The sequence below is a fragment of the Ranitomeya imitator genome, chromosome 2 (genome assembly GCF_032444005.1).
Source record: "Ranitomeya imitator isolate aRanImi1 chromosome 2, aRanImi1.pri, whole genome shotgun sequence".
NCBI lineage: Eukaryota > Metazoa > Chordata > Amphibia > Anura > Dendrobatidae > Ranitomeya > Ranitomeya imitator.
The window spans coordinates 339667507-339682072 of record NC_091283.1 but is presented as its reverse complement, the minus strand read 5'-3'; positions in this window follow the sequence as shown (position 1 = coordinate 339682072).

Here is a 14566-nt window from a genome sequence, read left to right as displayed (position 1 = left end):
TTTGCGTATTCTCCCGGGTAGGCTTCCGGCCAACCAGAGAAGAGATCTACACATACTAGCACATTTTTAATACACTCCTACCTTGGGTAGCTGTATGTAGCCAGTCTGCAGTCTCTGAAACGGGTAGAGAGGCCCGGGTGTCACTTTCTTAGGGACTTTTATTATTTTTCCTGGGTTGTGCTGTGCACAGATGATGCAAGACTGCACGAATTTCGCGGCTGCGTAACTGAAGCCAGGAGCTTGCGCCATGACTGGGAACAGGGACCTCGGTAAGCACAATTCACTCCTATACTCCCATACTCCATTTGAGTTCAGCTCAGCTCCCATTCTCCCAGTGTTCTTTCTATGTTTGGGCAGCTGGAGGGATTTTAGGACATCTAGGCTCAGTGTGGCTGGAATATGCTGACTCCCCGCCACCGTCCTCTGCGCCCTAGGCCGCCTTGCTGCTACTTTAGCAGCCTCGTCCGCCCTTCTGTTGCCATCTACCTCCAGGGAGCCACCTTTTGTGTGTGCTTTCACCTTGATTATGCCACTACTGCATATCCAGTGTAGAATTGCCCATCCTGGTCACACTCTCTGTAACATCATTAATAGCTGTTAAATCATGAACCATTCTGTAAGTGTCAGGGGAACTCTTGGGTCCTTTTTTATTCCTTAATGGGATACAAAGGGGGTGTTGCAGGGGGAAGATCTTTGAATCAGAGCCCCTGCCTTGACATACTCTTTAATATCCATGGTCAGGGCCATTGACTTGGCTAGGCTCAAGGGGTATTGTTTTAACCAAGGTGGAGTGGTTCCATCTTTTAATTTAATCATAACCAGGGGAATGGGCAGCCGACCCACATCGGTTTTTCACTTTGCCCAAACAGTGTCTGGTACCTGATTCATTTCCCTGTCCTCAGTCATTCTGGTGACAGGTGTTACTTTCACTGCTTTTGTAATATACGCTGTTGTGAATTCTGTTGTCGATCTCCCTCCTGTGGTCATGAATTGTACTTCGGTGAGTTCGGTCCGTGGGCTCCCTCTGGTGGCTGTGAGTGGAGCTGCTGCTTCTGAGGTTCCTTACACAGGTGACGTGGTTTATCCTTTGGTTGGCATCTCTATTTAACTCCACTCAGATCGTTTCTCCATGCCAGCTGTCAATGTTTTAGCATTGGTTCAGTTCGCTCCTGGATCTGTCTGGTGTCCTGTCTTCTCCTGCAGAAGCTAAGTTCCTGATTGTTATTATTGTTCTTGTTTCTTTGTCCAGCGGGTTATCTTGATTTTGTCTTGCTAGCTGGAAGCTCTGGGATGCAGGGTGGCACCCCCGCACCGTGAGTCGGTGCGGAGGACCCTTTTGCACACTCTGCGTGGTCTTTTGTAGGTTTTTGTGCTGACCGCAAAGATTCCTTTCCTATCCTCTGTCTATTTAGTAAGTCGTGCCTCCCTTTGCTGAAACCTATCTCATTTCTGCATTTGTGACTTTCATCTTTACTCACAGTCATTACATGTGGGGGGGCTGCCTATTCCTTTGGGGAATTTCTCTGAGGCAAGGTAGGCTTTATTTTCTTCTCTAGGCTAGCTAGCTCTTAGGCTGTGACGAGGCGCATAGGGAGCGTCAGGAGCGCTCCACGGCTATTTCTAGTGTGTGCGATAGGATTAAGGCTTGCGGTCAGCAGAGCTCCCACATCCCAGAGCTCGTCCTGTATGAGTTTAACTATCAGGTCGGGTGCTCCTAACCACCAGGTCATAACAGTACAGCTGGCCCAAAGTATTAATGCATCTCAATAGAGGGATAAGAGAAGCCATTTTTTTTTCTTTGCACTGTGTTTTGTCTTTCTTTTCCCCTAGACCTTTGGGTGGTTCAGGACACAGGTGTAGAGATGGACATTCAAGGTCTGTCCTCTTGTGTGGATCATCTCACTGCAAGGGTACAAAACATTCAAGATTTTGTGGTTTTAGCAGAGAAAATCTTGCTGGCTTTGTGTCAGGGTCAGGATGAGGCGGAGGTGTACTGTCAGAAGTTTAGAAAGTGGTCTGTGCTTACTCAGTGGAATGAATGTGCCCTGGCGGCAATTTTCAGAAAGGGTCTTTCTGAAGCCCTTAAGGATGTCATGGTGGGATTTCCCACGCCTGCTGGTCTGAATGAGTCAATGTCATTGGCCATTCAGATCGATCGGCGCTTGCGTGAGCGCAAAGCTGTGCATCATTTGGCGGTGTTCTCTGAGAATAGGCCTGAGTCTATGCAGTGTGATAGAACTTTGACCAGAGCTGAACGGCAAGAACACATACGTCGGAATGGACTGTATTTTTACTGTGGTGACTCCACTCATGCTATCTCCGATTGTCTTAAGCGCACTAAGCGGTTCGCTAGGTCTGCCAACATTGGTACGGTACAGTCAAAATTTCTTTTGTCCGTTACTCTGATTTGCTCTCTGTCGTCATATTCTGTTATGGCATTTGTGGATTCAGGCGCTGCCCTGAATTTGATGGACTTGGAGTTTGCCAGGCGCTGTGGTTTTTCCTTGGAGCCCTTGCAGCATCCTATTCCATTGAGAGGAATTGATGCTACGCCTTTGGCCAAGAATAAACCTCAATACTGGACGCAATTGACCATGTGCATGGCTCCTGCACATCAGGAGGATATTCGCTTTTTGGTGTTGAATAATCTGCATGATGTGGTCGTTTTGGGGTTGCCATGGCTACAGGTCCATAATCCTGTGTTGGATTGGAAATCTATGTCTGTGTCCAGCTGGGGTTGTCAAGGGGTACATGGTGATGTTCCATTGTTGTCAATTTCGCCTTCCACTCCTTCTGAAGTCCCTGAGTTTTTATCAGATTACCGGGATGTATTTGAGGAGCCCAAATCCGGTGCCCTACTTCCTCATAGGGACTGCGATTGTGCTATTAATTTGATTCCCGGTAGTAAGTTTCCTAAGGGCCGACTGTTTAATCTATCTGTGCCAGAGCACGCTGCTATGCGGAGTTATATAAAGGAATCCTTGGAGAAGGGTCATATTCGCCCGTCGTCGTCACCATTGGGAGCAGGGTTCTTTTTTGTGGCCAAGAAGGATGGCTCTTTAAGACCTTGTATTGATTACCGCCTTCTTAATAAGATCACAGTCAAATTTCAGTATCCTTTGCCGCTGATGTCTGATCTGTTTGCTCGAATTAAGGGGGCTAGTTGGTTCACCAAGATAGATCTTCGAGGGGCGTATAATCTGGTGCGAATTAAACAGGGCGATGAATGGAAAACAGCATTTAATACGCCCGAGGGCCATTTTGAGTACCTGGTTATGCCATTCGGGCTTTCTAATGCTCCATCTGTGTTTCAATCCTTTATGCATGACATCTTCCGAGAGTACCTGGATAGATTCATGATTGTATATTTGGATGACATCTTGGTCTTTTCGGATGATTGGGAGTCTCATGTGAAGCAGGTCAGAATGGTGTTCCAGGTTCTTCGTGCTAATTCCTTGTTTGTGAAGGGGTCTAAGTGTCTTTTGGAGTTCAGAAGGTTTCATTTTTGGGTTTCATTTTTTCCCCTTCTACTATCGAGATGGACCCTGTTAAGGTCCAGGCCATTTATGATTGGACTCAGCCGACATCTGTGAAGAGCCTACAGAAGGTCCTGGGCTTTGCTACTTTTTACCGTCGCTTCATCGCTAATTTTTCTAGTGTTGCTAAACCGTTGACTGATTTGACCAAGAAAGGTGCTGATGTGGTCAATTGGTCCTCTGCGGCTGTAGAGGATTTTCAGGAGTTGAAGCGTCATTTTTCTTCTGCCCCTGTGCTGTGCCAGCCAGATGTTTCGCTTCCGTTTCAGGTCGAGGTTGATGCTTCTGAGATTGGAGCAGGGGCTGTTTTGTCGCAAAGAAGTTCTGATGGCTCGGTGATGAAACCATGTGCCTTCTTTTCTAGAAAATTCTCGCCTGCTGAGCGCAATTATGATGTTGGCAATCGAGAGTTGTTGGCCATGAAATGGGCATTCGAGGAGTGGCGACATTGGCTTGAAGGAGCTAAACATCGCGTGGTGGTCTTGACGGATCACAAGAATTTGACTTATCTCGAGTCTGCCAAACGGTTGAATCCTAGACAGGCTCGATGGTCGCTCTTTTTCTCCCGTTTTGATTTTGTGGTTTCATACCTTCCGGGATCTAAGAATGTGAAGGCTGATGCCCTGTTAAGGAGTTTTGTGCCTGACTCTCCGGGTGTTCCGGAGCCGGCGGGTATTCTTAAAGAGGGGGTAATTTTGTCTGCCATCTCCCCTGATTTGCGGCGCGTGCTGCAGAAGTTTCAGGCTGATAGACCTGACCGTTGTCCTACGGAGAAACTGTTTGTCCCTGATAGATGGACTAGTAGAGTTATCTCTGAGGTTCATTGTTCGGTGTTGGCTGGTCATCCTGGAATCTTTGGTACCAGAGATTTGGTGGCTAGATCCTTTTGGTGGCCTTCTTTGTCACTGGATGAGCGTTCTTTTGTGCAGTCCTGTGGGACTTGTGCTCGGGGGGGAAAGCCCTGCTGTTCTCGTGCCAGTGGGTTGCCGAAGAGGCCCTGGACGCATATTTCCATGGATTTTATTTCTGATCTCCCTGTTTCTCAAAGGATGTCAGTCATTTGGGTGGTTTGCGATCGCTTCTCTAAGATGGTCCATTTGGTACCCTTGTCTAAATTGCCTTCCTCCTCTGATTTGGTGCCATTGTTTTTCCAGCATGTGGTTCGTTTGCATGGCATTCCGGAGAACATCGTCTTGGACAGCAGTTCCCAGTTTGTTTCAAGGTTTTGGCGGTCCTTTTGTGCTAAGATGGGCATTGATTTGTCTTTTTCTTCGGCTTTCCATCCTCAGACTAATGGCCAAACCGAACGAACTAATCAGACTTTGGAGACATATCTGAGATGCTTTGTTTCTGCTGATCAGGATGATTGGGTGTCCTTTTTGCCTTTGGCTGAGTTCGCCCTTAATAATCGGGCCAGCTCGGCTACTTTGGTTTCTCCTTTTTTCTGCAATTCTGGTTTCCATCCTCGTTTCTCTTCAGGGCAGGTTGAGCCTTCGGACTGTCCTGGTGTGGATACTGTGGTGGAGAGGTTGCAGCAGATTTGGACTCATGTGGTGGACAATTTGACATTGTCCCAGGAGAAGGCTCAACGTTTCGCTAACCGCCGGCGCTGTGTTGGTCCCCGACTTCGGGTTGGGGATTTGGTTTGGTTGTCATCTCGTCATGTTCTTATGAAGGTTTCCTCTCCTAAGTTTAAGCCTCGTTTCATTGGGCCATATAAGATTTCTGAAATTTTTAATCCTGTGTCATTTCATTTGGACCTTCCAGCTTCTTTTGCCATCCATAATGTGTTCCATAGGTCATTGTTGCGGAGATACGTGGCGCCTATGGTTCCCTCCGTTGATCCTCCTGCCCCGGTGTTGGTCGAGGGGGAGTTGGAGTATGTGGTGGAAAAGATCTTGGATTCTCGTGTTTCAAGACGGAAACTCCAGTACCTGGTCAAGTGGAAGGGTTATGGTCAGGAGGATAATTCCTGGGTTTTTGCCTCTGATGTTCATGCTGCCGATCTTGTTCGTGCCTTTCATTTGGCTCATCCTGATCGGCCTGGGGACTCTGGTGAGGGTTCGGTGACCCCTCCTCAAGGGGGGGGGTACTGTTGTGAATTCTGTTGTCGAGCTCCCTCCTGTGGTCATGAATGGTACTTCGGTGAGTTCGGTCCGTGGGCTCCCTCTGGTGGCTGTGAGTGGAGCTTCTGCTTCTGAGGTTCCTTACACAGGTGACATGGTTTATCCTTTGGTTGGCTTCTCTATTTAACTCCACTCAGATCGTTTCTCCATGCCAGCTGTCAATGTTTTAGCATTGGTTCAGTTTGCTCCTGGATCTGTCTGGTGTCCTGTCTTCTCCTGCAGAAGCTAAGTTCCTGATTGTTATTATTGTTCTTGTTTCTTTGTCCAGCGGGTTATCTTGATTTTGTCTTGCTAGCTGGAAGCTCTGGGATGCAGGGTGGCACCCCCGCACCGTGAGTCGGTGCGGAGGACCCTTTTGCACACTCTGCGTGGTCTTTTGTAGGTTTTTGTGCTGACCGCAAAGATTCCTTTCCTATCCTCTGTCTATTTAGTAAGTCGTGCCTCCCTTTGCTGAAACCTATCTCATTTCTGCATTTGTGACTTTCATCTTTACTCACAGTCATTACATGTGGGGGGGCTGCCTATTCCTTTGGGGAATTTCTCTGAGGCAAGGTAGGCTTTATTTTCTTCTCTAGGCTAGCTAGCTCTTAGGCTGTGACGAGGCGCATAGGGAGCGTCAGGAGCGCTCCACGGCTATTTCTAGTGTGTGCGATAGGATTAGGGCTTGCGGTCAGCAGAGCTCCCACATCCCAGAGCTCGTCCTGTATGAGTTTAACTATCAGGTCGGGTGCTCCTAACCACCAGGTCATAACAATACGCCATCGCTGCAATCTTACACAAGTGCTCATCTGAGAGGGGACTTGTGACCGTAATACCCTCAGGAGAGTACTGTATGGCGGCATGGATACCACTCAACACATCTGCTCCCAAATTCATAGGAGTATTGTCACTAACAATAAGCTTTGTAAGCACCTCTTGGCTGTCTCATAGTTTTAGTTTTATTTTTTTAGTCAGAGGGGCTTCAGTCACTTGTTCCTCTACCCCCACACATACCAAAATCTGGTTAGTAATCATGTCTGGCATTACCAAGTCTTTGTGTACCAAAATCCCAGCTGCCCCAGTGTCAATCAAAAATTCTGCCTCTCTTTCCTCCCTGGCATTGTTATGGTCATCATCAAGGCGGGATCAGGTCCTGGGGGGACGAGAACAGGGAACAAATTTGTCACTGGGTTGCCAGTTTCCTTGTCTGAAGGCATAGGAGGTGGAAGATTGGTCTGCTTAGCCTCCTTTCTAGGGTTTTTGCAGTGCTTGTCATAATGTCAATTTTCCTCACAATTCCAGCAACTCACTGTTTTCTAGGTCATTTGGTCCCCTACTACGTCTCCACTGTTCCTCATGTGCTATAGCGTACATGACAGGTCGCCTTGTCGTCCTTGTTTGCTCAACTCCTTTAGCCACCTTCAGGAGATCTTTTGGATCTACATTTCTCCATCAAGGTCTGGCTGTCTGTACTGCATCTCGTAAGCCTTTGTTCATACTGTCAATGAATGTATTTGCCAGTATTTTAACATTAACTGGGTTTATAGGACTGTACCCCATGTCTGCCCACTTCAGCTGTATCCGTCCAAAGTACATCTCCACACTCTCTCCTTTTTCCTGTGTCACGTCAGTCAGGAGTACAGACTGTTCTGATTGTTTTACTATAGCCCATTGTTTTAATGATTCACAGTAAGTCTCCCTGGATCGTGCAGATTTATCATCCATGAACCATGCTTGATCCTTTGTCACATCTGAATATGTCTTAATTATGTGACCTAGTATGTCACTGCCTTTGCACTTGCTAAACTTTCTAGGTCTGCCCAGGTACACCTATGTGCCTTCTGTATTTCCTTTATTTGTCTGTAAAATGGGAAAGGTTGGTTCTCAGGGTTAGGCAGCTGCTTCAGCATACGTAGCTGGTCAGAGGGGCTCCAGGAATAATACTCCTGTATCTGTCTTACTCTAGTTACCCTTCTCGGTCCTGATGTGGATGGTTGTCTGGTGGTGGAGGTAACCGGATGATCAGTGGGGGTGACATGATGTTCTACAACTTCCTCCCCCTCAGGACTACTGTTAGCTTCCTCCCCAAAAGTCAGTGCCCCCACTACTGATTCAGCTTCTTCTGTCACTACATGTGATCTTGTCCGGACAGGATTCAGTGTAGCTCGCTTAGGTCAGGTTGAAGCACAGGTCACAGAAGTATCTCTCCAGTCTGAGTGTGGGTGACCACAGTGTTTACAAGTCCATCTGTCTTGTCTGGGTCTCTGGTTATCTGGTTATACAGAGGTGGGCCGGTAGCAGTCACTGTCATAGATTTTTGTGCATCAAAACAGTCATAATATACCTTGCTTCCCAATGTAGTCTGTTTATTTTCATACTGTTGTATTTCCTCTGCCACACGACACCATTTATTCACTGCTCTCTTCCCTTGTCTTTTATTGCAAAACACGGAGAAATGTCGGTGTTCGTGGGAGCGCACGGATCACACGGAGCCATTAAAGTCAATGGGTGCGTGTAAACACGTACGGCACATGGATGCCATCCGTGTCCTGTCCATGTGCCGTCCGTGTGCGTTTTTTAATTCATAGGGTTAAAATGGAAAAAATGTTTCAAAAAACGGACACGGACACACTGACAGCACACGGATGAGAAAAACGGACACACGGATGACACATGGATGGCCTACGTGCACACACGGACACGAATAGCTCCAGGACTGTTTCTTCACGTACCGGAAAAATGTGGATGTGTGAGACTGGCCTAAAGTAGGAAGGTCATGTGTGATAGGCCTCTCACCTACAAGATCAGCCGTGCAGTTGGCTACCCCCTTTTGCTGATCCTCAATTAGCTGTACATCAATCACACAACTAGAAGCAGGTATCAACACACACTGATAACCAATCACTCACAAGTTTTCTTCTAAAAATAATATTCCACTTTCAACTTCAATACAGTCCTGTTGCTTTAACTCCTTTCTGCCATCAGACGGAATAGTACGTCCGATGGCAGCACCCTCGCTTTGATGTGGGCTCTGACGGTGAGCCCGCATCAAAGTCGGGACATGTCAGCTGTTCTGAACAGCTGACATGTGTCCGCAATAGGCGCGGGTGGAATTGCGATCCGCCCGCACCTATTAACTATTTAAATGCCGCTGTCAAACTCTGATAGCAGCATTTAACGCGCACTTTCGGCCATCAGGCTGTAAATGTGCGCACCGGTGACCCCGTTACATGATTGGGAGTCATCGGCGCGTTGGCATGACAACCAGACGTCTCCTTGAGATCTCTATCTCTATGGTTGTTGAGTCTGGATTGCAGTCATAGCAATACTGTAATTCTACTACATAGAGGCGATCTGAGCATTGCCTCTATGTAGCAAAGACAATAAAGTTGTGCCAGCTTCTAGCCTCCCATGGAAGCTATTGAACCATGGCAAAAGTAAAAAAAAAATGCTTTTAAAAATATGAAAAAAATAAAAAAATATATAAAAGTTCAAATCACCCCTTTCACCCCTTTCAAAATAAAACGATAAAAAAGATCAAACCTACACATATTTGGTATCGCCACATTCAGAATCTCCCGATCTATCAATAAAAAAAGGATTAACCTGATCGCTAAACGGCGTAGCGAGAGAAAAATTAAAAACGCCAGAATTATGTTTTTTCGGTTGCCATGACATTGCATTAAAATGCAATAATGGGTGATCAAAAGAGCATATCTGCACCATAATGGTATCATTAAAAACATCAGCTCAGCACAGAAAAAATAAGCCATCACCCAACCTTAGATCAGGAAAAATGGGGACACTACGGGTATCGGAATATGACACAATTTTTTTTAAAAATTTTTTAGCAAAGTTTGGGATTTTTTTTCACCACTTAGATAAAAAAAAAACCCAGACATGTTTGGTGTCCATGAACTCGTTATGACCTGGAGAATCATAATGGCAGGTCAGTTTTAGCATTTTGTGAACCTAACAAAAAATAAGCCCTGACATAACCATATTGACAAAAAAAATTAAAAAGTTATGGCTCTGGGAAGCAGGGGAGCAAAAAATGAAAAAGCAAAACCCCAAAAGGCTCCTGGGGTTAAGGGGTTAAAAGCACAAATCTCCTAGCGCACATTACACCAAGGACAGAAATAAAGAGAACTCGAGCGTAGTTTTTTCCCCCTCCCATTATGTACTAGGGGTGATAAGAGGAACTTACATAGGAAAAACTCATACGCAATTAAGCAGCTTCATTGTTAAGGTACCGTTACACTAAACGACTTACCAACGATCACGACCAGCGATACGACCTGGCCGTGATCGTTGGTAAGTCGTTGTGTGGTCGCTGGGGAGCTGTCACACAGACAGCTCTCTCCAGCGACCAACGATCAGGGAAACGACTTCGGCATCGTTGAAACTGTCTTCAACGATGCCGAAGTCCCCCGGTAACCAGGGTAAACATGGGTTATTAAGTGCAGGGCCGCGCTTAGTAACCCGATATTTACCCTGGTTACCATTGTAAAAGTTAAAAAAAAAAAAACAGTACATACTTACATTCCGATGTCTGTTACGTCCCCCGCCGTCAGAATCGCTTGTGTCAGCGGCGCCGGCCGTAAAGCAGAGCCAGAGCACAGCGGTGACGTCACCGCTGTGCTCTGCTTTACGGCCGGTGGCGCTGACAGTCAGTGCAGGGAAGCTGACGACGGGGGACGTGACAGACACCGGAATGTGAGTATGTAGTGTTTTTTTTTTTTTTAAACTTTTACAATGGTAACCAGGGTTACTAAGTGCGGCCCTGCACTTAGTAACCCGATGTTTACCCTGGTTACAAGTGAACACATCGCTGGATCGGCGTCACACATGCCGATCCAGCGATGACAGCGGGTGATCAGCGACCAAAAAAAAGGTCCTGATCATTCCCCACGACCAACGATCTCCCAGCAGGGGCCTGATCGTTGGTCGCTGTCACACATAAGGAGATCGTTAGCGAGATTGTTGCTACGTCACAAAAAGCGTGACGTTGCAATGATATCGTTAACGATATCATGTGTGAAGGTACCTTTACTCAATCTCAGATGTAGATTAAAATATCTAAAACGCATCCGTCCTGGACCCTCCGCAATAGTTGGAAAAGTAATGGCACTAGGAATCCATGAAAAAAATCCTGTAGCACTCTGTTGCTTGACACACTACGCTCAAAATACCTTTGCTCTCTTCACAAAATGGAGTGTGCTGATTAATTCATACGTGGTCATTCAGGATTTTTTTTCTTCCACTTTCCTGAGATCTGAAATCAGTTGATTTTACAAAAAGAAGAGAAGAACAAAATCCCTTATCTCAATCAAGAAATACAAAACACACACTGGCGCTCACCATACTGTGGGCCGAAGCCCGGTGACAGGGAGAATAGATGACAAATTATATGCCCCTAGCTGCTGGGATCACTGTACAGGATGTGTGCCTACCCTGGAAGAAAATAAAGAATTACCAAAAAACATGGTGATGCCACGCTTAGGGGTTAAATGCTAGATGATGCTGGACGGCGTATAGCCTGTAACTGGGTCCTACCAGTGCGGAAAATGGAAATATAAGTATATACCTTTAGCAGGGAGTTGATAAATCCTTACTGGAATGCCTGAAAAGTGCGTACATATATATCAACATAGACACTGTGCGCCTGTAATCCCGATGTGACAGCTCGCAATGCTGCAGAGAGATGTATCCAGTCGGCGTAGGAATATGGGGGGGACAACAGGGAAGAGAAGCCCGATCCGGAATCCGCTGTTTGCTGTTGCAGAGTGTGCGGGGAGAAGGGAGCAAGAGGGTGTGTGGCAGCTGACGCGATACCTAGGGAGCCCCGGCTGAAGGCATCCCTGGTAACCGCGGGGAAAAGATGGCTGCTGGCGCCGGCTCGAGCATGCCTGAACTGTGACGTCACAAGAGGTACGGAGCGGCATTGGGGCCAAAAAGGAATGACTAACGCGTTTCGAAGGCAAACGGCCTTTTTCATCAGGGTTGAGATTCCAGGGCATGCGCATTGCGTGCTGTAGAAGGCGGATGGACCTGGGTGAGTGGCTTAGACACGCAGTGCGCATGCCCAGGAATCTCAGCCCCACAATGTGAATAAATCATAACACACTGCGGGGCTTGGATTCACAAGCAGGGCGGCTGCACAGGCGCAGTCAGCGAGACTGCATATGAGGACAGACGGGCAGCGCTCACTGCGCCTGCCCCAGGCATGACAAAAGAGCGCAGGTGCCGGCAGATTTCAAAACAAACAGCGCTGAGGAGGCGGCGCCCGATGCCAAGAAGACTTGAGTGACAGCTGTGTGGCCTCTGCAGCAGGGGGGGAAAGGCCTGCCTCCAGGACTGAAGACAGGTATTTCGGACAAATTACAAAACCGATTATTTCTGCATTTACAGCACCAATAACTAAAAGAGCCACCTTGTCAGAATGCAGCATTACTGCTGCACAAGGTTGCTCTTTTAGTTTCAAACGCCTGGGGGTGGGGGGGGGGTGACAGGTTCCCTTTAAGAGGGAGAATTTTTATCCCTACACCTTCATATTATCATTATATGACTATTATCACAGTCTCAACGCATAGGGAGACATTCAATGCTGCATTGAATGTCATCTTGTCCCGCAGATAGCGAGCCACGATACAGCATCATCAGCGAAAAAATGAAAAAGTTATAGCTCTCAGAAGAAAGCAATGCAAAAACAATTATTTTTTATATAAAATAGTTTTTATTGTATAAAAGCGCCAAAACATAAAACATGATATAAATAAGGTATCACTGTAATTGTACTGACCTGAAGAATGAAACTGCCTTATTAATTTTACCACACGCGGAACGGTATAAACGCCCTACCCAAAAGAAATTCATGAATTGCTGGTTTTTGTTCATTTTGCCAAAATGTCCCAAAAATCGTAATAAAAAGTGATAAAAAAATGTCATGTGCCCAAAAATGGTACCGATGAAAACGTCAACTTATCCCGCAAAAAACAAAACCTCACATGACTCTGTGGGCCAAAATATGGAAAAATTATAGCTCTCAAAATGTGGTGATGCAAAAAACTATTTTTTGCAATAAAAAGCGTCTTTTAGCATGTGACAGCTGCCTAACATAAAAACCCGCTATGAATAGTAAATCAAACCCCCCTTTATCACCCCCTTAGTTAGGAAAAAAAAATAAAATAAAAAAATGTATTTATTTCTATTTTCCCATTAGGGTTAGGGTTGGGGCTTGAGTTGGGGTTAGGGTTTGGATTACTTTTATAGTTGGGATTAGGGTTGGGATTAGGATTAGGGGTGTTGTTAGGGTTATGGTTAGGGTAGGTATTAGGGGTGAGTTGGGGTTACGGGTGTGTTGGGATTACGGTTGTGGTTAGGGTTAGGATTAGGGGTGTGGTTGGGATTAGAATTAGGGTTTGGTTAGGGTTGGGATTAGGGTTAGGGGTGCGTTTGGGTTAGGGGTGTGGTTATGGTTAGGGTTGGGATTTGGGTTAGGGTTGGCAATAGAATTGTGTGGTTTCCACTGTTTAGGCACATCAGGGGCTCTCCAAACATGACATTGTGTCCGATCTCAATTGCAGCCGATTCTGCGTTGAAAAAGTAATACTGTGCTCCTTCCCTTCCGAGCTCTGCTGTGCGCCCAAACAGTGGTTTACCCCCACATATGGGGTATCAGCGTACTCAGGACAAACTGGACAACAACTTTTGTGGTCCAATTTCTCCTGTTACCCTTGGGGAAAATAAAAATTTGGGGGCTAAAAATCATTTTTGTGAGAAAAATATGATTTTTTTTTATTTTCATGGCTCTGTGTTACAAACTTTAGTGAAACACTTGGGGGTTCAAAGTTGTCACAACACATCTAGATAAGTTCATTGGGGGGTCTAATTTCCAAATTGTTGGCACTTCTGGGGGGCTTCTACTGTTTAGGCACATCAGTGGCTCTGCAAATGCAACATTACACCCGCAGACCATTCCATCAAAGTCTGCTTTCCAAAACTGCGCTACTTCCCTTCGGAGCTCTGCCATGCACCCAAATGGTGGTTCAACCCACATATTGAGTATCAGCATACTCAGGAGAAATTGCCCAACAACTGTTGGTGTCCAATTTCTCCTGATACCCTTGGGAAAATAAAAAATTGGAGACGAAAAGATGATTTTTGTGAAACAAATATGATTTTTCATTTTTACGGCTCTACATTATAAACCTCTGTGAAGCACTTGGGGGTTCAAAGTGCTCACCACACATCTAGATAATTTCCTTAGGGGTCTAAGTTCCAAAATGGTGTCACTTGTGGGGGGTTTCTACCGTTTACTCACATCAGGGGCTCTCCAACGCGACATGGCGTCCGATCTCAATTCCAGCCAATTTTGCATTGAAAAGTCAAACGGTGCTCCTTTCTTTCTGAGCTCTGCCATGCGCCCCAAACAGTGGTTTATATGGGGTATCTGCGTACTCAGGAGAAATTTTACAACAACTTTTGGGATCCAATATCTCCTGTTACCCTTGGTAAAATAAAACAAATTGAATCGGAAATACGGTATATTTAAAAAAAGTTAAATGTTCATTTTTTAAAAAACATTCCAAAAATCCCTGTGAAGCACGTAAAGGGTTAATAAACTTCTTGAATGTGGTTTTTAGCACCTTGAGAGGTGCAGTTTTTAGAAGGGTGCTCTTACAGCTCCGATCCTAGGCAGGTCACAAGCAGGACACATCATGGTCACACCGCTGCTGTGCTCTGTGATTGGCAAGATAGATATAATCATTGATTGCGCCAATCAGTGGGTTCAGCAATGTCTGGCGTTGCCAGGCACCAGCCTAGAATCGGTGCTCCTGGAGCACCGATCTTAGGCTGGGACATCAGTGTTTCAGGCAATATGATTGCCTGAAACACTTAGAATTGAACAGCCAATCACAGTGA